Here is a 24,110-nt window from a genome sequence, read left to right as displayed (position 1 = left end):
GGAATGACTGTTTTTGAACTCTTTCTTTTGCTTAAGTTTTGGTGCCTCTTTGTTTTCCTCAGTTGTCTTCTAAAAACAATTAACACTGTAGCTGCTTTAGACTAAGAACAAATATAGGTCCTTAAATGGATTCTTATATTAATAATCATAATACTAGTCCAAAGTGCTGCTGGCTTGCCAGGAATGTGTGTCATGTTTATTTTCACTTATTAAATATGTATTGACTTCACTATATGCCAGCAGTAAAAGAAGACATTGTTCCTCTTGTACTTCCCAGGTTTCATGGGTTCAATGCAAGGCAGTCAGGGTAAAACGAACCTGGTAAGAGAAGCCAACCAAGAAACCGGTTTGCCCAGGAGGTTGTGTCCCAGATAGGGAGAGAAGAAAACCTGAGGGAGTCCTGACACCAGCGTGGGTCTGGGGCAGCTTTGACTCAGTGTCCAGTGGAGGGCAGTGGTGTGCAGACAGTCACACAGAGACAGCCAACCTGGAGGGCCGACTCCAGCCAAATGGTCCCCCATTCAGTACATCAGTACATACACCCAGCTTAGCTGAAAACATGTTGGTGGATTTGTTTACTTTTTGCTAAATCTCAACACTTCCTTTCACAAGGGCTCTCATTTGATTGCCAGGAATCTCCAATCCAGTTTAATTTATTAATTCCTTATTGAGCACCTAATCCGGGCCTGTCACCCTACCAGGGGTGCTACAGTGACTACAAAGATGTACACAAGAAGCTTACAAGTAATGAAAGCAGAGGAGGGTGCAGGGATTAGGCAAGTTTACAAATAATCAAAACTGAAGGCAGAAATAAGCACGGATGGAGCACCTACCATAACAGGGCACGGTACACTGGGGTTTCAGAGAGGCCTAACCATTTCCTACCCTCATAGCTGTTTGGGGAAATCAGGAAGTAAACCAATTATAAGATAGAACAATATAAAATGTCACTGTATAAAATGCCGGAAAATGTTCTTCCTTGTGTATCTGTGGGAGCAGCCCAGAGCTGACCCCAGGGACCCACATTCAGCACTCCCTAGGGGATTCTGATCAGAAGCCCTGGAGCAAGGACTACAGCCGGGGTGGTGGCTGGGGCTGAGAGAGGGGGGGAGGGAAGGGCAAAGAGGGCAGAGATAGAAGTCTACCTAAGAGGGCTGGGCATTGGGGCTCACGCCTATAATCCCAGCACTTTGGGAGACCTAGGTGGGTGGATCACTTGAGGCCAGGAGTTCAAGACCAGCCTGACAAACATGGTGAAACCCTGTCTCTACTAAAAATACAAAACTTAGCCAGGTGTTGGGGCGTGCACCTGTAATCCCAGCTACTCTTGGGAGGCTCAGCATGATAGTCGCTTGAACCTGGGGGGGCAGAGGTTGCAGTGAGCTGAGATCATACCACTGTATTCCAGCCTGGATGACACAGCAAGACTCCATCTCAAAAAAAAAAAAGAAAAAAAAAAGAAGTCAACCTAAGAAATATAGTCCCTCTAAGGGGGCTCAAGAGACCTCTAGACCAAAGACTGTACTAGCACCCTCATGCCACCCCTACCTACTAAGGCATCCCCCAGGGACATCTCAGAGTTCCTGGAGGCTTCTGTCACTGCCCCAGTTGCACCCCACTCCAAGAATGCGAACATTTCTATACTTTGGGTAGGTAATGATCCCTTTTAGGTGCAACAGATTTCAAGCAGAAAAAACACTTCAAAAACACAACAGAGGGAAAAAATCTTGGTTTTTTTTTTTCCAAGGATGTTGAGAGAGAACAGGCCCAGATTGAACCTTGGGTATCACAAAGGCCACCCTCAATGCTGCCTCCTCTGGGGGAAGCTGGGTCAGGCCAGGTCACACACTGTCCAACCTCAGCGGCTGGCTGACCAGAGGCCAAAGGTGGGGGCACTGAGATTCCTGAGGTTCCTGGCTTGTCAGTTTCATCTGAAACTGATTAAAACAAAATGCAAACCCATATGGCTGGAAAGAAAAGGTCAAGATTTTGCTCCCACCCCCCACCTCCTTCCTTGCCCTCCCCTCCTCCCCTCCTTCCCTAGTCTTCAGCATGCAGCTCTCTGGCTGAATCCCATCACAGCTCCGATTTCCCCTTCACCCGGGCAGCCCCGCACTGAACAGAAACTCTGCAGAATGGCCCCATTGTAGACCAGACAAGCCAAAATAGCAGCATCTTCTGTTCTCCGCCTTAGGGAGATTCACTTAAAATCCCAAAGTCCCAGATGTGGATGACAATGGAAGCTGTTGTTGCAAATTAGTGATCCTGGAACAGCTGAGAGGCAGGTAGTCGGAAAGCAGCCAGTGTGGTGAGTTGGGCTGTGGAGAGAGAGAACAATTATGCAGTCACTCCATTAACCCAATTAGCAAACACTGGCAGGAATTCTGTTAATCGACAAAGAAGCATGGTAGGGAAGGTGGGAAAGGGGGACAGCGACCTGGGTGGGGGTGCTGCAGGGGGAAAAGGGGTGCAATGGGGCTGGGGAGGGAAGAATTGCTGCTGGGATGAAAGGGCCAGGAATAAAACTTCAGCTAGGCTGGCGTGGTGGCTCATGCCTGTAATCCCAGCACTTTGGGAGGCCGAAGCAGGTGGATCACCTGAGGTCAGGAGTTTGAGACCGGCCTGACCAACATGAAGCAACCCCATCTCTACTAAAAATACAAAAAATTAGCCGGGCTAATGTGGTGGTACATGCCTGTAATCCCAGTTACTCGAGAGGCTGAGGCAGGAGAATTGCTTGAACCTGGGAGGCGGAGGTTGCAGTGAGCCAAGATTGTGCCATTGCACTCCAACCTGGGCAACAAGAGCAAAACTCCATCTCAAAACAAAGAAACACAAAAACAAACAAAAAACTTCAGCTATTTCTATGCTGGCAAAGGTTATTTTTATCATTTTTTAAATGTTCTGTTTTTTTTTTTTAAACCATGCCCTGGAGCATTTGGATGAACAGTGTTTGCATTAATTAATAAATCAGATGACATCTCCACTCAGCAGAGGGCTTTGGTGTAGAAAAGCTCCTGGTGGCCTGCAGAATGGTGAGTGTGGAATCTTGATTGATCACAGCTGTCACGTCATCAGTCATGTAGTCCAACATGGCGCAAAGACTAAAAACCTAAGGGTTTTGTAGAGGTTGTGGGGAGGACACAGCATGAATAAGGTAATGTCTGCATATACCACTCACTATAATAAGTGGTGTTTACGATCAAGTCCCAAAATTCTGCTGAGCCTCTGCTCAAATTCATTGGGACTGGTTAATTGGGGGGTGGCAATTAGGGAAAGCTGCAGAGAGGAGCCGGATTTGGGAAACAAAGGTCAGATGATGACTGATGGAATGGTCAGGTTTTCACATACAATGTGGGCATGAGAAAAGGCCGAAAAGACAAGTTTTTAGGAAGCAGATGCAGCCCTTCTCCAGGGGGAAATTGGGGGTGGGAATATGGCAGAGATGTCTAAGATGACTGTTTGAGAAAGAAGGCACTGGAGTGGGCAGTGAGGACTGGAACATGGTGTGGAAGGTCCTCCCACCTCCCTGTCTCAACTTAATTTTTTTTTAGAGGCCACAGGGTTAGGGATTGGCCTGAAAGCTTAGTGTGGCACTTGGGGCTGCAAGAGCCAGCATGCTGATAACTACAGCTTTCTTGCAGTAAGTAAAGGGAGAAAGGGTTTGAGACCTACCAGATCTCAGCGCCCTCAGCTGGGAACTGTGGGAGGACAGATGGAGAATATAAGCCCAGAGAGGGGAGTGAAACCGTAACCAATTAGGTGCCTGTCCTCGATCCTTCCTGACTCAGACCTGAGAGCCATTGTTCCCAACTCCCCTGGCTTATCACTCCATTATCACTTTCGCTACCCAATTTCTCTGCTTTGCTCTTATTCTCTTCTTACCTTATCCAGCTTTCCAGTCACTGTTAGAGAGAAAAATTGTAAAACATGTAAAGCTTTTGTTTTTAGTGCACAGATGAGGTGCACTGCGTTTCTTGTTTGACCAGTTGCAAGCCTGGTGTGTCTGGTTGCTCAATCTCCAGCTATTTTGCTGCCCCTTATGGTTGGTGCCTGTCATCAGATGCAGGGCCGGGGAGGGCAGGCACTGGCCTTCGTGACCTAATACCTCTGACAGGACCATGCAGATGGTCCTGCTCAGTGGGTATTTGCTGATGACCAAGATGACAACACGTGGAGAAGATACCCTCCAAAGATTTAAGAAAATATTCTTTAATTGCTGACGGATAGAATTTCTGTATCCCCAGAGATGTTGTCTCAGAGCATATGTGTTGAGATCTGTGGAACCATCTGTGCATAGGGGTGAGGGCTGGCTTGGCTTCTGCGCCTTCTTTTGGGTATGGGTCAACAACAGCCTCATGGGCACTACCTTTCTCCTCACATTCCAGTTTGAAACCACCCAGGCCCCTGGAAGTCCCTTTCTGCGCACAAGGCTGGGATCATGTTTGTGCATGAACTGTTGGGTATTCTATACCCCCTCTGCGCCTCATCACACAATACCTCCCTGTTCTCAAAGCACCAGCCCAAAGTCACTCCAGCTTCTCAAGTTTCATAACTGCCCAGCAAACTGCACCTGGTCCTTCTTCCCCTGGGGCTGCAAGGTTGGAGGCCGAGTGGATGGCCACCTGGTTTTCCCCACTTCTGCTCACACAAGTCCAGGCCCCCTAGGTGACTGGGGTTTTGAAGACTCATTCTTGTGCAAGTCAGAGAGAGCTTCTGCGGCTCAGGATATCTTTCAGGAGGAAGCTACCTCTTGCTCCATGCAGGAAGAGGTGAATCAGGTCTCAGGCTCACCTGTGGGCAGAAGTAGGAAAGCTACTTTGGAGTGCAAGGAAGTAGGGATCAGCAGTGGTGTGGTGCCCTGAGAGCCCCCAGCCCCGACCTAGAGTATCCCTGACCTACCTCCCAGCTACGCTCAGCTGTGAAGCACACACTGAGCTCTAGGCCAGCCCTGACCTTGGAGCTTCCACCACAAGCACAAACAGGCCTTTAAAAAGCTTCCTAACTTCCTGGGGCGGGGGTGGTTGGGGCCAGTGTGTTGATTGCCGTTGTGTCATTTTCTGGTGTGGTTCCAGGTGGCTGGCGCCACCACTTCTCCTCCATCCAGATGCTGAGGCCAAGGGGGCTGAAGGGGGCGAGTTGCTTTGAAGCTCCCAGCGCTGACCTCTTGTGCCCCGTCTTGGTGTTGGGAAGCCTCACAGCTGTTTTGGGCCCACAGAGCCTTCTCCTCATTGACTTGGGGCTTTTTGGATCAGGGTGTTGGTGAAGCAGAGTTTTGGCAAGAGCCTTGGCAGCTGCTGCCAGAAAAGAGGCTGAGGGAAGATAATTAGACCTGGTAATTGGTTGCTTTTTAGCGACTGTGGCTGGGAGAAGATACTGGAAAGCTGTCCTCCAGGACCAAGGCTAAACTGTCCCCATGCTAGGGGGAAATGCTGGACCCCAGCTAGTCCTGCGTGTTACCTGACACATCTATCTGGTTGTGAAATGATTCTTGAATCTCATCCCATCCCCACAAAGCAATGCAGGTTTACCTCACCTGTGTTCATGCTCTGTTATACCCAAGCCTGGGACCAGGCATCTAAAAACTTTGAATCCAGAGGTAACCTTTAGATGGAGTTACTCAACTCTGGCTGCTCCAGAAAGATACTATGGGGCTTACTACGAAGGACTTCATTAAAGGCTTTTGTTTTTGGCCAGAGCTGACTCATCATTTCCCCAAGATAAGTTTGCTTCTGGGCAGTTTCCAGGCTCCCATCCCTCCAGTTGGCCATTTTGCCAGACCAGATGGCTCATATTAGATCTCAATTTACAACTTGCCACCCCTTGTGGGTATGTGTTCTGGATTTGTCCCAGCCTGAGCAGCTGATTCACTCGGACGTTCTGGGAAGCCCTTACTGTTTGATTCCACCTCACCGTAGATGCTGTCCGTGGGTCTGATTTCCAGTTTCTGTAGGAATCCTGTTGACCTAAACCCCGACACGGAAGTGTAGCCCTGGGAGCCTAAAGATGGACCTCAGGCGGGGTCCCCAGCAGCCCTGCATTGGGTACTTGAGAGCTGGCACTGCCTTTGGGAGAGCTGATCACTCAAAGTCTATCAAAGGATGGACTAGATTAGAATCAAGAATCTGCTTTTGTGGCTATGTAATATCTTGGAGAAAAGCAGAAGAAAGAATGGAGGAACAGTTTGAGTTCTGCGATTTTAGGTTTAAACAGGGTGGCCTTTCTGCTGGCATCCCTCCTGAGCAGTTATTCATGCATTTGTTCAGATGCATGAATAGATGGTTATTGAGCATATACTCTGTGCCAAATGTAATGCCTACGGCTCAGGAATAAGGATCAAAGGACAGTTTTTGTCTTCAAGGGACTTACTGACTGATCTCTGAGATAGGCAGGTGCTCACAACAAAGTGAAAGTCGGTATAGTGCAGCGATCAAGAATCCAGACTCCGGAACCAGACTGGCTGGATTCGTATTCCTGCTCTGCCACTTATGAGCGGTGTACTTTTGGGCATATTTCCTAACTACTACATGCATCAGTTTCCTCGTCTATAGAATGGGAATAATATTGATACCTACCTCAGTGTTTTATGAGGATTAAACTAGTTCATAGACTTCAATTACTTAGAACTGTTCCTGGGAATAGTGACGATGGTATACATTAGGGAAATTTTTAAAGCTATAGGCCAGGCACAGTGGCTCATGTCTGTAATCCCAGCACTTTAGGAGGCTGAAGCAGGAGGATTGCTTGAGCCCAGGAGTTTGAGACCAGCCTGGGCAACATAGCAAGACCCCATCTTTACAAAAAATAAAAATTAACCAGACATGGTGGCATTTGCCTGTAGTCCTACCTATTTGGGAGGTCGAGGTGGGAGAATCATTTGAGCCCAGGAGATACAGGTTGCAATGACCCGTGATTGTGCCACTGGACTCCAGCATGGTCAATAGCGAGAACTGTCTCAATAAAGTAAAATTGCCCTGGCATGGTGGATCACACCTGTAATCTTAACACTTTGAGAGGCCAATGTGGGAGGATTCCTTGAGCCCAGGAGTTCGAGACCAGCCTGGGTAACATAATGAGACCCTGTCTCTACAAAAAATAAAATAATAGGCCAGGCATGGTGGCTCATGCCTGTAATCCCAGCATTTAGGGAGGCCGAGGTGGGTGGATCACGAGGTCAGGAAATCAAGACCATCCTGGTGATGAAACCCCATCTCTACTAAAAATACAAAAAGTTAGCCGGGCGTGGTGGTGGGCATCTGCAGTCCCAGCTACTAGGGAAGCTGAGACGCAAGAATGGCGTGAACCCGGGAGGTGGAGCTTGCAGTGAGCCGAGATCGTGCCACTGCACTCCAGCCTGGGCAACAGAGCAAGACTCCATCTCAAAAATAAAAATAAAAATAAAGTAAAATAAAATAAAACAATTAGCCAGACATGGTGGCACACACCTGTGGTCTCAGCTGTTCGGGAGGCTGAGGTGGGAGAATTACTTGAGCCTGGCAGGTAGAGGCTGCAGTGAGCCAGGATCGTGCTGTGCATTGGTCTCACAGAGTGAGACTCTGTCACTAAAATAAAATAAAATAAAACAAAGCTACAGCTCCGCAGGGAGCAAAGGACTTAAGAGGAAGGGGTCATATAGAAAACCCAGGAATCTGGGATTCTGGCATTTATTGCCAGGAAAGCTGAATTTGAGTTTAGAGTCCACTACAATATATTTATTTGATTTTGAGTAATTACAACCTTGATTTGCTCCTTGGTAAGGTAGAAAGAGTAATATCTTCCTTTCCAACCTCATTGGGAAAAAAGAAGAGAAACCAAAATTTGTATCTATTGTGTACTATATGGTTTTATTCTGAGAACTGAGAGAAATAACATATTTTAAGTGTATGTAATTTTTTTTTTTTTTTTTTGAGATGGAGTCTTGTTCTGTTGCCCAGGCTGGAGTGCAGTGGCATGATCTTGGCTCACTGCGAGCTCTACCTCCCGGGTTCATGCCATTCTCCTGCTTCAGCCTTCTGAGTAGCTGGGACTACAGGTACCCGACACCACGCCCGGCTAATTTCTTTGTATTTTTAGTAGAGATGGGGTTTCACCGTGTTAGCCAGGATGGTCTCGATCTCCTGACCTAGTGATCCGCCCACCTCAGCCTCCCAAAATGTTGGGATTACAGGCGTGAGCCACCGCGCCCGGCCAAGTGTATGTAACTTTTCAAAATGCATTGTAAACTGTAAGGTGAACCACAGGATAATCATGATTTTCTCCCTGCTCTCTCCTGTCCCCCAGGTCGAGCATGTGGATAACTGAGAGATGATGTAAAAGGCAGGCACTCTGGGTTGGCTTTCATTATAAATAGTAGGTACAGCTGTGGTATTGTTTTGCCTCCATGCAATTCTCCATGTTTTCCATGTTATTTAGTTCCTGATTACTAAAGCTTTGAGGCCCCAGAGGAGGCTGGTGATTTCCTTTAGAAAGAGGAACTGGGAACAGCAAGAATCACAGTGAGATGTGCTGAGCTTTTCAGAGGAAAAGTTCATGGATGATGCATTCGACATGATGAGCACAAACATTTCCCAGCACAGACTCAGGTCCTTCCAGGTCTGAAGGAGCTGAGTTCCCAGCTCCTGTGAGCCTGACTGTGTCTCAGGGCTTCTGTAAGGCAGGTCCTGCATATAGTGTAAGCTTATAAATGGAAGTGAGTGAGGGGATGGCAGTTGTGATGGGGAATGCCAGCCTTGCTGTTTGCTCACAATCACAAGGAGTTTACACTTGTCTGGGAGACTTCTTGGCAAGGTTGCAGAGCTCACCACCAAGATTAAGGGCTGGCTGGCCAGGCAACAGTAGAGGGGAGGAGGAAGTTTGCAACAGGGCGGGCAGGCAGCATTTGGGCCTGTTTGGGAGACTGGCCAACACTAACGGGATTACCATCCGCTGCCCTGATATCTGCCAGGAAATTGTGAAATGAAATTTCAAGGACCCTACCATGGAGTCAGAGAGTATGTGGGATGACTTGACTGAAAGCAAGAATCCTTGGGGAAAAAGGTCCAGTTTCCTGGTGTTCCATTTGCCTCTTTGCAGGACAGAAGCTCTGCCAATTCCCTGGCTCTCTTCTCAGCCTCTCCCAGGCCTCTGACAACCCTAGACTCTAAGGTCGAGAAGGGAACTACCTCGCAGACTTTTATCCAACTCTCTCAATAAATGGAGGAAAACAGCCATGACTCTGCCTGATGACTTAACCAATCTGAGCCTCAATATTCTCAGCTCATCTTACAAGGCTCTTATGAGGAGCAGTTGAAACAATGCATGTGGAAATTCTTTGTAAACTGTAAAGTGATTTAAATGGGGCCGGGGGTGGTGGTTCACGCCTGTAATCCCAGCACTTTGGGAGGCCAAGGCAGGCAGATCACCTGAGGTCAGCAGTTTGAAACTAGCCTGGCCAACATGGTGAAACCCCATCTCTACTAAAATTACAAAAATTAGCTGGCCTGTGGTGGCACATGCCTGTAATCCCAGCTACTCAGGAGGCTGAGGCAGGAGAATCGCTTGAACCTGGGAGGTGGAGATTGCAGTGAGCCAAGATTGCGCCACCGCACTCCAGCCTGGGCCACAGAGGGAGACCATGTCTCAAAAAATAATTGAAAAAAAAAAAGCCAGGCATGGTGGCATCACGCCTGTAATCCCAGCACTTTGGGAAGCCGAGGTGGGCGGATCACCTGAGGTCAGGAGTTCAAGACCAGCCTGGCCAACATGGTGAAACCCCATCTCTACTAAAAATATAAAAATTAGCTGGACGTAGTGGGGCAGGCCTGTAATCCCAGCTACTCAGAAGGCTGAGGCAGGGGAATCACTTGAACTTGGTAGTCAGAGATTGCAGTGAGCTGAGATCGCGCCATTGCACTCCAGCCTGGGCTTTGTGAGACTTTGTCTCTAAAAAAAAAAAAAAAAAGGTGCTTTAAATGGAAGGAATTGCTCCAGGTATAGAATCAAAAGCCCCAAGGGTAAGAGGAGCCAGTGGAGCCTTCGGGCCTGGCTGTCCAGTTCTGCCAAGGTAGCTCTTCTACTGAAGACAGAGAGAAGGGATCTTTCCCACAGACCTTCTTTCTGACTCTGTCTAATACGAGCCTCCCAGGGTCTCATTGGTGTTCTGGGTTCCTTAACAAAAAGGAGTTTGCAAAGATCACAGAGCTGACTGGTTTTCTTCTCTGGACAATGTTTACTGTGACTGCCCCCCTCTCCTGCCCCCACCACTGGTCTTCTGAACAGCATGGCAGCTCCCCAGTCCGGGGACCTGTGGGGGCCCGGTTTGCAGCAGGATTTGTGTTAATAGCACCACAGTGTCTTTACCTTTTATCTAGCAAGAGTGAGTAATCTATTTGGGATATTTAACAAAAACCAGACATTACCTCACTGGTGTCTTATCCAGAGCTGCTCTAGTCTTCCCATTAATTCCAGCAATTCGGGGTCTTTTGCCACGTTAAGCAGTATAGGGAGAAATCCATGGACTCTTTTTCTCTGGATAAAGGGAGCCACAGAAGGCACACATTTGAAAAGCCCTATTCTAGTATTTGTATTCAGAGCTGTTCTTTTTCCCAGTAAATGTCTGTTTTCTTCATTCTGAGAACACGGTAGAGGGATTAACCTTAGCCCATCCCCCAAACCATCCTGACTGGAATCGAATTTCTCTGGCTGCCTCTTCCCTAAAGGTTATGAAGACTTTTATGTGTAAATTTCCAGACCTCAGAGGGAAGCATCAGTGTGGTTGCTGGGATCTGTCGGCAGCAGACAGACCACCTCCTCTGAGGTAGATGGCTATTTTCCAGCAGAGGTGTCAGAGATAATGACTTAAGTGGTCATATGCTTTGTAAGCAGCTGCCACGGGTACAGACTGAAGCAGTCGTCGCCTGTCTCTCCCAGGTGCAGAAAAGCCTTCCTGCTTCCTGAAGAAGGACCTGCTGGTAGTGGAATCATGCATGGGTCATCATCACATAGGAAGGACAGCAATTGTAATCCCAGGCCAGGCAATGCGATATCTGTGTTTTGCAGCAGAAAAATTGCAGCCTCATTAAAAACTTTCAAGTATCCCAAATCACCATCTATTAGGTGATATGAAAGAATAGTTGTTAATTTTGATAGAAATCATCATGATTGGCACATGGTGACTACATAAGAAAATGTCCTTAGTTGTACAGATGCTTAATGAAGTATGTAGGAGTGAAATGACATGCAATCTGGGATTACTTTAAAATATGTTAGCAGAAATGTAAGAAAGAAAAAGAGAGAGATAAGGCAAATATAGCAAAATCTTGTTACTTGTTGAGTCTGGGTAACAATGTAGTTTCAATATATTGTTTTCTCAACTTTTGTGAGCAATTGAACATTTTCATAATTAAAAAAACTTGGCCCGTGTGGTGGTTCACGCCTGTAATCCTAGCACTTTGGGAGGCTGAGACGGGCAGATCACAAAGTCAGGAGTTCGAGACCAACCTGGCCAACAGGGTGAAACCCTGTCTCTAATAAAAATACAAAAATTAGCTGGGCGTGGTGGCGGGCGCCTGTAGTCCCAGCTACTCAGGAGACTGAGGCAGGAGAATCGCTTGAACCCATGAGACATTGCAGTGAGCTGAGATCGTGCCACTGCACTCCAGCCTGGGCAACAGAGCGAGACTGTCTCAAAAAAGCAAAAACAAACAAAAAAACTTAAAGGCACAGTATATAGTGTTAGAAGACAAAGCATAGACTGGGAAAAGACGTTTAGAATACATGCAACTGGACAAAGATTTCCCATCCAAAATACATAAAGAACCCCCGTAACTCAGTAAAAGAAAAAAAAAAGTAAAGAAAAAAGACCCTCAACCTCATAGAAACTAAGGACAAAGATTACAGTAAGCAATTTCATTCCCAGAAGAAGGGCCCTGAATAAAAATGTCCAAACTCAGTGGTGATCAGATAAATGCAAATTAGAGGACAAGACAATAATTTATGCCTGTTGGATAAGGAAAAATTAGAAATCTGGCAAGATAAGTATTTGTGGAGTTGTAGGGTAGAGTTCATGCACTTAGAAAGCAATTTGGTATTATCTGTTAGAAATGTATACATTCAGGCCAGGTGGGGTAGCTCACACCTGTAATCCTAGCACTTTGGGAGGCCAAGGCAGGCAGATCACTTGAGCTCAGGAGTTCGAGACCAGCCTGAGCAAAAAGGCGAAATGTGGTGGCACATGCCTGTAGTCCCAGTTGCTAGGGAGTCTGAGGCTTGAGCTTGAGCTGGGGGGCTGAGGCTGTAGTGAGCCATGATGGCACCACTGCACTCCAGCCTGGGTGACAGGGTGAGACCCCAGCTCAAAAAAAGAAGAAATGTGGACTCTATACCCCTCAGAAACTCTTGGGCAAGTGTGCACATATGCTTGGAATATACACTTGGCTGTCCATTACAACATTATTTATAAAAGCTAAAACTAGAAAAAAATGGAGAAATATTTCATGACATATTCATGTAATGGCATACAATATAGAAGTTAAAATGAATGTACTTCACATATTCCTGTATATATACACATATATAATTGTGGATGAATTTCTAAAATATATGAATATTGAATAAAATAAAAGCAAATTTTAAAAGAATATGTACATATATCATGTACATACTTTTTTTTTTTTTTGAGACAGCGTCTCACTCTGTTGCCCAGGCTGGAGTATAGTGGTGTGAACACAGCTCACTGCAGCCTTGACCTCCTGGGCTCAAGCCATCCTCCCACCTCAGGCTCCAGAGTAGTTGGGACCACAGGTGGATACCACCACATCCGGCTAATTCTTAAATTTTTAATAGAGACGGGGTCTCGCCATGTTGCCCAGTCTTGTCTCGAACTCCTGGGCTCAAGCAATCTTCCTGCCTTGGTCTCCCAAAGTGCTAGGTGTGAGCCACTGCACCAAGCCCATACCTAATTTACACCTAGCATAATATTTTTGGCTCTCTCTATGTCATAAGAGTACAAAACTAATTAGAAGGGTCACAGAGCAATAGGAGGATAGTACATATTTGTAGTGAAGGAGAGAAGGGAATGGAGATAGCCTCAATTGTATCTGTAATGTTTGTTGTTCCTTTAGGAAAAAAATGTAAAAAAGAATCTGAAGCAAATATATCAAAAGAATGACATTTGAATATCTGGGTGGTAGGTATGGAGTGTTACATATTATTGTTCTCTGTACTACTCTGTGTTTGTGAAATATTTTGTACTTAAAAATTTTGAGGTCCTAAAGTTTCTTCTTGCTAAATCTCATCTTTTTTTTTTTTTTTTTGCGACAAGAGTCTTGCTCTGTGGCCCAGGCTGGAGAGATCTCGGCTCACTGCAACCTCTGCCTTCTGGTTTCAAGTAATTCTTCTGCCTCAGCCTCCCGAGTAGCTGGGATTACAGGCTTACGCCACCACACCAGGCTAATTTTTGAATTTTTAGTAGACACGGGGTTTCACCACGTTAGTCAGGCTGGTTTTGAACTCCTGACCTCAGGTATCTGCCTGCCTCAGCCTCCCAAAGTGCAAGGATTATAGGCATGAGCCACTGCACCTCGCCTATTCTTTTTTGTTTTAGAGGTGGGGTTTTGCTATGTCGCTGGGACTGGAGTGCAGTGACTATTCGTGGGCATGATCATTATGCAGTGCAACCTCAAACTTTTGGGCTCACATGGTCTTCTCACTTCAGCCACACCAGTAGCTGGGAACAGCAGGTGTGCACCACCATGCTAGGCTAAATCTCATCTTTTTTCATGACTTTAGAACCCCTCGACTCAAGTTCACCTCTATGAAAATGATTCCTAAATCTGATTTTCTATCCTTTTTTTCCCAGCATCATTTCTGTATCTCTACCCACTTAATGGCTATTTCTTCTATTTTGTCAAATTTATCATCTAAGTTGATTATCTCTAGCACTGTTATCTCAAAACAGCTCTTTCTTTTAATTTTCTGTTTCTTGGCCAGGACCCATGGCAACATGTTTGTATTCCCAGCACTTTGGGAGGCCAAGGAAGGCAGGCAACTTGAGGCCAGGAGTTTGAGACCAGCCTGGCCAGCATGATGAAACCCCATATCTACTAAAAATACATAAATTAGCCAGGTGTGGTGGCACATGCCTGTAGCCCCAGCTACTTGGGAGGCTGAGACTGGAGAAGCTGAGGCTCACTTGAGCCCAGGAGGTGGAGGCTGCAGTGAGCTGAGATCACGCCACTGCACTCCAGCCTGGGCGGTGGACCCAGACTCTGTCTCAAGAAAAAAAAAAAAATTATATTTCTGTCAATAGCAGACTCAATAAACGGTAATTTTTATTTTCATTAGTCCTTTCAACTTTTACCTCTTCTCACTGAGTTCACTATATACAGAACTGCCAATTTATCTTCTGGAAATTAAGGTTTTCATTTTTTTTCTGAAATGCTGTTGTGTTTTTTTTCCCCTGAAATACTGTTTTGCATCCATTATTCCCACACTTGAAAAACTTACGGTGGCCCACTGCCAGTATAAGATGGTCCAAAAATCCTTAACCATTTGTGTACAACCTCAAAGTCTGGCCCAGCTTTGTTGCCCACTGCCCGCTGTCTGTCACTGAAGAGGCAGTCACCACCGCCCCCTCAGGCTGCTTGTTTTCCTGTCTTCCTTCGTTTGTTCCATCCCGAGATGCTTTTGCCTTCTCATCCTTCACACTCAGGTCAAATCTCTTCTGCGTGAAACCTTTGCCCAGACCACTGCTGGAACCATTTCCATGGCACCGTCCATGTAACCTGCTGCTGCAGGTGTGGACTACGGCACCTCTCCCTGTAACCCCTCCCTAATTCCTCTCCATTAATAATGAGCTGAATGATTCAGCAGATCCAGGAAGCAGAGGTGGGATGAATAGACACGGTTATCCATAAAGTATCTCATACATCTACGCACTAAACCCATCTCACCCCCTTGCTTTGCTTTTCTCTTTTCTTTTCCCTCATCTCCTCTCCAGTGCCCTCCCCTCCCCTCCCCTCTCCTCCTCTCTCCTCTCCTCTCCTATCTCCTTTCCTTTTTTTTTTTGAGACAGTCTTGCTTTGTCACCCAGGCTGGAGTGCAGTGGCACAAACATGGCTCACTACAGCCTTAACTTCCTGGGCTCAAGTGATCCTCCTGCATCAGTCTCCTGTGTAGCTGGGACCACAGGCACATGCCACCACACCTGGCTCATTTTTTTATTTTTTGTAGAGACTGGGTCTCCCTTTGCTGCCCAGGCTGGTTTCAAACTCCTGGGCTCAATGATCCTCCTGCCTTGGCCTCCCAAAGTGCTGGGAGTACAGGCATGAGCCACCGCATCTGGCCCCTTGCTTTTCTTTCTCCTTATTTTTCTTCTGTGATATCAACTATAAAGGAGGCTGCCTTACATCAGACTTGGAGAGACACAGGGTGTTGTTCTCTGATTTATGGCAAGAACTTGAGGAAAATGAGATTCCTTTCAGCATAATTTTGATAAATTCTAGGTGTGCATTTTTCCCACTTTTAATATCTCTGAAATCGGGGTGTATCTTACAGCCAATGGAATTTTGTTTTTCTTGATGCAATACAAAAGTAAAAAGCACCACTTATATTGGCGCTATCTTAAATTTGATAAAATAAGGTATATAGGAAGGTATTTAAAATGTATATAAATGCAAATAAACAGCTTTTATTATTTGATGTGAATATTAAATATCAGTGTTGAACATTAGATTTTGAAACATTGTTCTAGGGTGGCATAAGAACATAGTTCCAGGACAATATTCTAGCACATTCCCTTAGAAAATCAGCACTGTGTATATCTCTTCTCTATTTTGCCGTGTTTTGTAAGATGTTAGAAGGCAGAGACCCAGGGAAAGATACCTCTTGATATTCTCTACAAAAAGAGCAATGAAGAGCAGTCAGAAAGCCCTGCAAGTGAAATACTGAGCAAAAAGTTTGTATGAAAAAAGGAACTGGGCCAGGCGCAGTGGCTCACACCTGTAATTCCAGCACTTTGGGAGGCCAAGTTGGGCGGATCCCCTGAGGTCAGGAATTAAAGACCAGCCTGACCAACATGGCAAAACCCTGTCTCTAGTAAAAATACAAAAATTCACCAGGCATTATGGCGGGTGCCTGTAGTCCCAGCTAGTTGGGAGGCTGAGGTGGGAGAATCTCTTGAACCCAGAAGGCAGAGGTTGCAGTGAGCCGAGATTGCCCCACTGCACTCCAGCCTGGGTGACAGAGCAAGACTCCATCTCAAAAAAAAAAAGGAAGAAGAAGAAGGAAGTGGCCAGTGATGCTGGAGGTAATAAGTGAGTAATGAAGGATAGAACCCCTGTGCTTGGGGTCTCAGCCTTGGATAGACTGCTAGCCCTGACCTACCTATGCGTGCTTCTCACCATGAGCAGAGATCTGAACGTTTTGGTTCCCCAGTAGTCAGTCCAGGCCTGTGTTGTGACAACAGAGGTTATCTGACAGCTTGGTCAGGAATTCATTGTTTCTTTTATATTTTCCTTATATTCTTCCCACCTGCTTCCATATCGCTACCACCAGGGATTTAGGAAGACCAGACTTTCCCATTGTCGTCTGTCACCTCCTCATACCACTTCTCCCAACCAGTCGCAGAACCAGGGAGCCCCAATTTATGTCACTGTCTCTTGTCACCTCATTTGCCCATTCTCTCCGAATGACTTAGGCAGTAAATTCCCCAGGGCAGTCACAATCTGCGTGATCATGGGAGACCCTGAGTGCAGTATGTTACTCCATAAATAATTCACTGTTCTCATGGTGAAAGCAAGGAGATCCGAGTAACTGGAGAGGGAAGGCAGAGGGGTGATTGAAAACACACACGTGTGCACACACCAGGATGGATCTTCTCAGTGGCTTTGTTACATGGTTTTCTGTACTTGACTGCTCTGGAAGCTGTAAATAGGACTGTGGCCAACATGGTCCCTGGATGTTGGGGCAGGGGGCCGGCTGCAGAGAACTTGTTCCTTCAAGGGAACTGTGGGTTCTGTCCAAGGCAGAGCCTAGGAGCTGCTGTGACTGCAGTAGTAGGAACGTAGGGATGAGAAGGATGTGAGGATGCAAACACGTCCAAGGGCAAGGAGTCGCTTTGTGTGTGAAAGCCTTTCTTTGTCATCTCGGATGCATCTGCGTTCCCCTCCTTGGCATCTCCTGGATGAAGGGAGGTCAAGGAATACTATTTGTGTGTGAAAGCCTTTCTTTGGCATCTCGGATGCATCTGCATTCCCCTCCTTGGCATCTCCTGGATGAAGGGAGGTCAAGGAATACTATTTTGAGGTACTTAGAGAGGGACAGGAGGCTGCTGGATGTACATGCCTGCTTGTGGGAGGATGAAAGGAAAAAAGGCCTCATCAAGGCTGTGCTAAACCCAGATGCTGTTCTTTGACCTTCCCTCCAGTTGCTGCATCACTCTTGGGTGTTTTGTCTTTGCCAAAACCACATAGGGAGGAAGTTATTAAGACAAAAGGGGTGACTGCAGAGTCCATTTCTATTCCTAGCCAGTGGTTGACCCTGGCAAGTAACCTTGAGTAGGTCATTAACCCCTCCCTAGGGTGATTATAATGGATTCCAACCTATGTCAGGAAAGTCCTGTGAAAATTGATAAGTTGAGACTTTTAAGTGCCTTGAGATCTTAGAAGAGATAAACAAACAATATCCCTGTGTTTTGTGAGTGTGTTATGGGCTGCCCTTGAAATCTGATTCTCTGTGCACTGGCCATGCTCTGTTCTTTGCTTGGTGACCAGGTGTAGAACACACTTAGGAGTAGCAATAAAAACAGCTAACATCTATTAAACTGTTACTGTGTGCTGGGCCCTGTAGTTTAGTGCTCACAGCAACATTCTAAGGTACAAATGATGAAACAGAGAGGTTAAGTAACTTCCCAAAGTTGCACAGTTAATAAGCCAGAGCCAGTATCTGCACTCTGGCCTTCAGAGTCCAGGCTCTGCTCTTACCCATGATAAGAAGCAGATAAGAACCATATTTAGGCCCCATGTGGTGGCTCATGCCTGTAATCCCAGCACTTTGGGAGGCTGAGGAGGGCAGATCACCTGAGGTCAGGAGTTCAAGACCAGCCTGACCAACATGGTGAAACCTTGTCTCTACTAAAAATACAAAATTAGCCAAGCGTGGTGGTGCATGCCTGTAATCTCAGCTACTCGGGAGGCTGAGGCAGGAGAATCATTTGAACCTGGGAGGTGGAGGTTGCAGTGAGCCAAAATTGTGCCACTGCACTCCAGCCTGGGTGACAGAGCTCGACTCTGTCTCAAAATAAATAAATAAATATTTTTAAAAGCATATTTAATAATCATGTAATTTGTTATTAGTGAGCACTTGTTGTATGATCTGCCTCAAGTTGGCGTAGTATGAGTTACATGGAACTATACAAACTAACAGAAGACAGACCGGATTTGAGTGCTAAATTGGTGATACCAAAGTTCTTTTGAAAACCTAAGAAAAAGAGATCCACTATGGGCTGGACTTTTGGGGAAAATGTTGGAGAAAGTGAGGCGTGAGCACCCTTGTTTTTTTGCCATCTAAGCAGAATATTTAGACTCTCTGGGACTATAATTGTAGAAAGATGCTAATTTGTATTGCTTATGAGAAAAAGGGCATGGAGGAGGGGCTATTTCATTGTTAATCTGGAATCTGCTGCATACATTCATAGTCCTGTGCAGATTCACAATGCACTTTGGCTCTTGGAGGCTCAGCAACATTGTGTGATAAAAAAATTGGCTGGGTGTGGTGGCTCATGCCTGTAATCCCAGCACTTCGGGAGGCCAAGGCAGGTGGATCACGAGGTCAGGAGATCGAAACCATCCTGGCTAAAGTGGTGAAACACCGTCTCTACTAAAAATACAAAAAATTAGCCAGGCATAGTGGCGGGTGCCTGTAGTCCCAGCTACTTGGGAGGCTGAGGCAGGAGAATGGCGTGAACCAGAATGCAGAGCCTGCAGTGAGCTGAGATCGCACCACTGCAATCCAGCCTGGGCGACAGAGAGAGACACTGTCTCAAAAAACAAAAAGAAATCTGCTCTTTTTTTCACTCTGACTGGAGTATAGTGGAGTGCAGTGGCACAAACGTGGCTCACTGCAAACCTCGAATTCCTGGGCTCAAGTGATCATCTCATCTCAGCCTCCCAAGTAGCTGGGACCACATGTGTACACCACCATACCTGGCTAGTTTTTTACATTTTTGTAGAGAGAGTCTTACTGTGTTGCCCAGGCTGATCTCCTGGATTCAACTCCTGGGCTCCAGCCACTCTACTGCTTTGGCCTCCCAAAGTGCTAGAAATACAGACATGAGCCATCTCACCTGGCCAGAACGTTTTTTTCATAGAACTCATATCAACATTTTATAGATGAGTGCAGTGTCTCATGTCTGTAATCCCAGCACTTTGGAAGGCTGAGGCAGGAAGATCACTTGAACCCAGGAGGTCAAGGCCAGCCTGGGCAACATGGTGAAACCCTGTCTCTACAAAAAATACAAAAATCGGCATGGCATAGTGGCTCAAGCCTGTAATCCCAGCACTTTGGGAGGCCGAGACGGGCGGATCACGAGGTCAGGAGATCGAGACCATCCTGGCGAACACGGTGAAACCCCGTCTCTACTAAAAAAATACAAAAAACTAGCTGGGCGAGGTGGCGGGCGCCTGTAGTCCCAGCTACTCAGGAGGCTGAGGCAGGAGAATGGCGTAAACCCGGGAGGCGGAGCTTGCAGTGAGCTGAGATCTGGCCACTGCACTCCAGCCTGGGTGACAGAGCGAGACTCCGTCTCAAAAAAAAAAAAAAAACAAAAAACAAAAATCAGCTGGGTGTGGTGGCGTGCGCCTATATTGCCAGCTACTCAAGAGGCTGTGGTTGGAGGATCACTTGAACCCAGGAAGTGGAGGTTGCAGTGAGCCAAGATCATGCCGCTGCATTTCAACCTGAGCAACAGAGCAAGACCCTGTCTCCAAAAATAAAAAAAAATTTAAAAAAATAAAAGCCAGGTGCAGTGTCTCATGCCTGTAATCCCAGCACTTTGGGAGGCCGAGGCAGGCAGATCACAAGGTCAGGAGTTCAAGACCAGCCTGGCCAATATGGTGAAACCCTGTCTCCACTAAAAATACAAAAAAATTAGCTGAGTATGGTGGCAGGCACCTGTAATCCCAGCTACTTCGGGAGGCTGAGGCAGGAGAATCACTTGAATCCAGGAGGCAGAGGTTGCAGCGAGCTGAGATCGTGCCATTGCACTCCAGCCTGGGTGACAAGAGTGAAACTCTATCTCAAAAAAAAAAAAAAAAAATCATTTTATAGACTTTTATGTTTGGGAAGCACTGGTAGAGGAAAACACCTCACTGGAAATTGAAGTAGTTTACAACCCACAGACAACTTAAAATTAAGCTCCCTGAACATTCTATGTAACTTTCACTTTTACAGAGTCGACATTCATCACCTATCAGTCTTTTGACATTTGGTTATTTTCCCCATGTGTACCATGTTACTACCCTAGCCAGACTATGAATATATCACATGCAAATACTTGGCAGGCGCATCTTTTTATCTCTCATGGTTCCTAGCTCACACCTTGTCTAAAAGAAGGTCGATAAATATTTGTTGGTTTAAAAACAGAGACAGGGCTGGGCACGGTGGCTCATGCCTATAATCCCAGCACTTTGGGAGTCCGAGGCGGGTGGATCACGAGGTCAGGAGATCAAGACCACGGTGAAACCCCATCTCTACTAAAAATACAAAAAATTAGCCGGGCGTGGTGGCGGGCGCCTGTAGTCCCAGCTACTCAGGAGGCTGAGGCAGGAGAATGACCCTGGGAGGGTGGAGCTTGCAGTGAGCCGAGATCGTGCCACTGCACTCCAGCCTGGGTGACAAAGCGAGACTGCGTCTCAAAAAAACAAAAAACAAAACAAAACAACAACAACAAAATAACAGAGACAGAACAGGGGGAAGAAAATGAGGAGGGAAAAAACCCACACTTGAAGTGATAGCAATTATTGGTAATTTGCAACTGATGACTTCATAGTAAATTGCTATTCACCAATCGGTACCCTTTCAAAGACTAGTAAGTTGTTTAAAATGCAAAAATAATGTTAATTTTTGGCTTGGCTTTAGTTGGAGCTGGATCTGCAGACAGAAATAACTGGCTTTGGGGCATGACCTCTAAATTATATTTTCCTTTATTAGCTCAGGGTGCTTTCTGCTGAGCTGGAAGTGCCTGGGGTAGGTCCCTCTGTCAGCGGATTGATGCTTAGACAGATAATCTGATGAAGACCAAGTACCCCTGGGTCAGCATGACTGCAAAGGCCAACTGAATGGTACCACTGCTTGGGGAACAACTCACTCAGGGTGGTGGGAGCTTGCAGTTAAAAATACAAGGGACCACTTTGGGAGGCCGAGACGGGTGGATCACGAGGTCAGGAGATCGAGACCATCCTGGTCTACACGGTGAAACCCCATCTCTACTAAAAAAAAAAATACAAAAAACTAGCCGGGCGAGATGGCGGGCGCCTGTAGTCCCAGCTACTCGGGAGGCTGAGGCAGGAGAATGGCGTAAAAACCCAGGAGGCGGAGCTTGCAGTGAGCCGAGATCGCGCCACTGCACTCCAGCCTGGGCGACAGAGCTAGACTCCGTCTCAAAAAAAAAAAAAAAAAAAAAAAAAAACAAGGGACACATTTGGTTTGGCATCAGGGGCTGGTCTCAGATGCAAGCCCCTGTCCAAACATGCCTCCATCCCCTGCTCATCGGACCCAGTGCCCAGGGTTAGAGACGGCACCATTTGAGAGATTTGTGGCTTTGAGGCTCTAAAAGCCTGACATTCTTAAAGGTTCTTCCCATGCTGATGCCCTAATCCATTCCCAGTTTTGAAGCTAACCCAGCCTGGGAGAAGTAATTCATCAATAATTTGAAGTTGACACTTCAGGGGTGTTTTGATGGGAGTGGGACTTCATCTCTTTTTTCAGGAGGAGTTGAGACAGGAGAGGAGGTAGAGTCCCTGCAAGAGATAAAGATGTCTCTGAACATTCGTAGCTTTGGCTTAGGAAAATTCTGGCTCCTGTGGGGAAGAAATTGATCTTGTTTGTTCTTTTCTTTCTTCTTGGTTGAGTTCCCAGTGTGGATCTTGCAGGCGTTTTGTTCTTGGTGTCAGAACCACCCAGGCTTGGTCGTCGCTGGGTCTGGAACCTCCTACAGATTCCACTGCTTCCCTGCCACAGAAGAAAGTCATGATTGCCCCTTGCACAGACAGCAGGAGCTGGGTGTGGGGCTCAGGGAGATTCCTGCAGAGCCCTGCTGGGTGTCTGCTTCCCACTCCCTTCTTCGGGGTCCCAGTTAATGCCGCTATTGAGAAAAGACTGGAAGGAGGGGTTGATGAGACTCAAAGCCTTGAAATCGGATCTGTGGTTGTTTTTCTCTAAAACCAAATGTATACCCACCCACTACCCGGCCAGCTGGTGCCCTTTCAGTCAGGGCCTAGTGACCCTGTAAGGAGTTGCTGCCAGTGGTGGAGCTGACTGAGGACATCCAGGCTCCATCCTGTTCGCCTGGCAAGTGTTCAGGAACCAGGCTCATGTTTAGACTCCACACGAGCCCTCCATGGGCATGTGGAGCCTGGTCCTCAATTTCCCATTTAACTCCCTCCTGCTTGTACAGGTTTTGCACACAGTGGGCCTTCCGTAAATGCTGCTGACAGACCGGGGAGGACTTGGGGGCTGGGAGGCTTCCTTTCATTTCCAGTGTTGAGGGGAGAGTATCAGAATCCTCATCTCTATCCTGAATTTCTCCAATGTCTGCCAAGGAGCCAGGGTGGGCATAGCTGTCAGTCTGTTTCTAGCCATGTTGCCAACTGTCACACCCATCAGGGCAAAGAAGAACTTCCCTCAGCAGGATGTGTGTGGACAGCAGGTGACTGTCCTGCTCTGGGGCTGGCTTGAGCAACCCCCTGCCATCTAACCACTGGCTCTCTTGTGGCTTCCCTTGTCATCTGCCCCTCCTGACCATCTGGCCACCCCAACTTCTCCTGCCTGGTGGGAACGCTATCTGGTGGGTGGCAGCCTCTCCCTGCATGGAAGCTCCAGGCAAGAGGTAGGGGGAGCAGTGGGCTGAATTGTCAGGGTTCAAACAGTTGAGCAAACACCAGTTTGCTCAGGGGTTTCTGTTGCCCACCCGGGAGCCCCAGGGCAAGGGGACCAGGCAACGTGCAATCTGCTCTTACAGCCCCCATGCTTCCAGAGGCTTTCCAGGCTGAGAAAACACATTTGAATGTTACCTCATCTTGGAGTTCCAGCAGCTTCAACCTTGATGGTGTCTTCCTCGGTGTCATTCCTGGTACACGTAGAGGCTAACATTCACTGTGATCTTCCCGTGTGCCTGACACCATACCAAGAGCTTTCTGTGCACTATCTCACTCAATCTTCATAATAACTCTATAAGGGAGCTTCAGTTATCAATCCAGTTTCACTGACAAACTAACTGAGGGCTGGAGAGGTTAAGTAACTTGTCTAGGATTGTGTAGCCACTCTGTGGCAGAGCTAGGAGTCTAACGGAGGCATTATACTACTGTCTGATGTGCATGAGGACTGCTTTGTCCTGGATTAAAGTGTTCACATTTTACCAAATCTGGATCTTGTATCCATTCATCTAGCAGATGGGTCAGCTAACTATGCCCACAGGCAAATCTAGCCATGGTATGGTCTCGTGGTTTTTTTTGTTTTTTTTAATTTTGAGACAGAGTCTTGCTCTGTCGCCAGGCTGGAGTGCAGTTGGTGCAATCTCAGCTCACTGAAACCTCCGCCTCCTGGTTCAAGCGATTCTCCTGCCTCAACCTCCCGAGTAGCTGGGACTACAGGCATGTGACCCCACGCCCAGCTAATTTTTGTATTTTTGGTAGAGACAGGGTTTCACTGTGTCGGCCAGGATGGTCTCGATTTCTTGACCTTGTGATCTGCCCACCTCAGCCTCCCAAAGTGCTGGGATTGCAGGTGTGAGCCACTGCATCTAGTCCAGCTTTTTTTGGTTTTTGTTTTTTTTAGAATCAGGGTCTCACTTTGTTGACCAGGCTAGAGTACAGTGGTGTGATCACTGCTCACTGCAGCCTAAAATTCCCTTGCTC

At 46.9% G+C, this 24,110-nt stretch overlaps 1 long non-coding RNA gene across 5 annotated transcripts in view; it reads left to right on the top strand.

Annotated features, from left to right (window-relative positions):
* The window catches only part of LOC117074933, a 100,159-nt gene continuing 76,049 nt past the window's right edge, over window positions 1-24,110 (top strand). For 3 of the 5 annotated variants that reach the window (XR_004433773.1, XR_004433776.1, XR_004433771.1), the window contains exons 1-3: window positions 1,409-2,308; window positions 2,936-3,035; window positions 8,281-8,349. This is a non-coding gene — a long non-coding RNA (uncharacterized LOC117074933). Of the gene's footprint in view, window positions 322-1,408; window positions 2,309-2,935; window positions 3,036-8,280; window positions 8,350-24,110 lie in introns of those variants that run through there. The other 2 variants (XR_004433775.1, XR_004433772.1) reach the window with 2 other exon arrangements.

This window comes from Trachypithecus francoisi, unplaced genomic scaffold, assembly GCF_009764315.1.
Source record: "Trachypithecus francoisi isolate TF-2019V2 unplaced genomic scaffold, Tfra_2.0 Lachesis_group5, whole genome shotgun sequence".
NCBI lineage: Eukaryota > Metazoa > Chordata > Mammalia > Primates > Cercopithecidae > Trachypithecus > Trachypithecus francoisi.
Note: the sequence above shows the minus strand (reverse complement) of the source record. Positions and strands in the feature narration are given on the sequence as shown.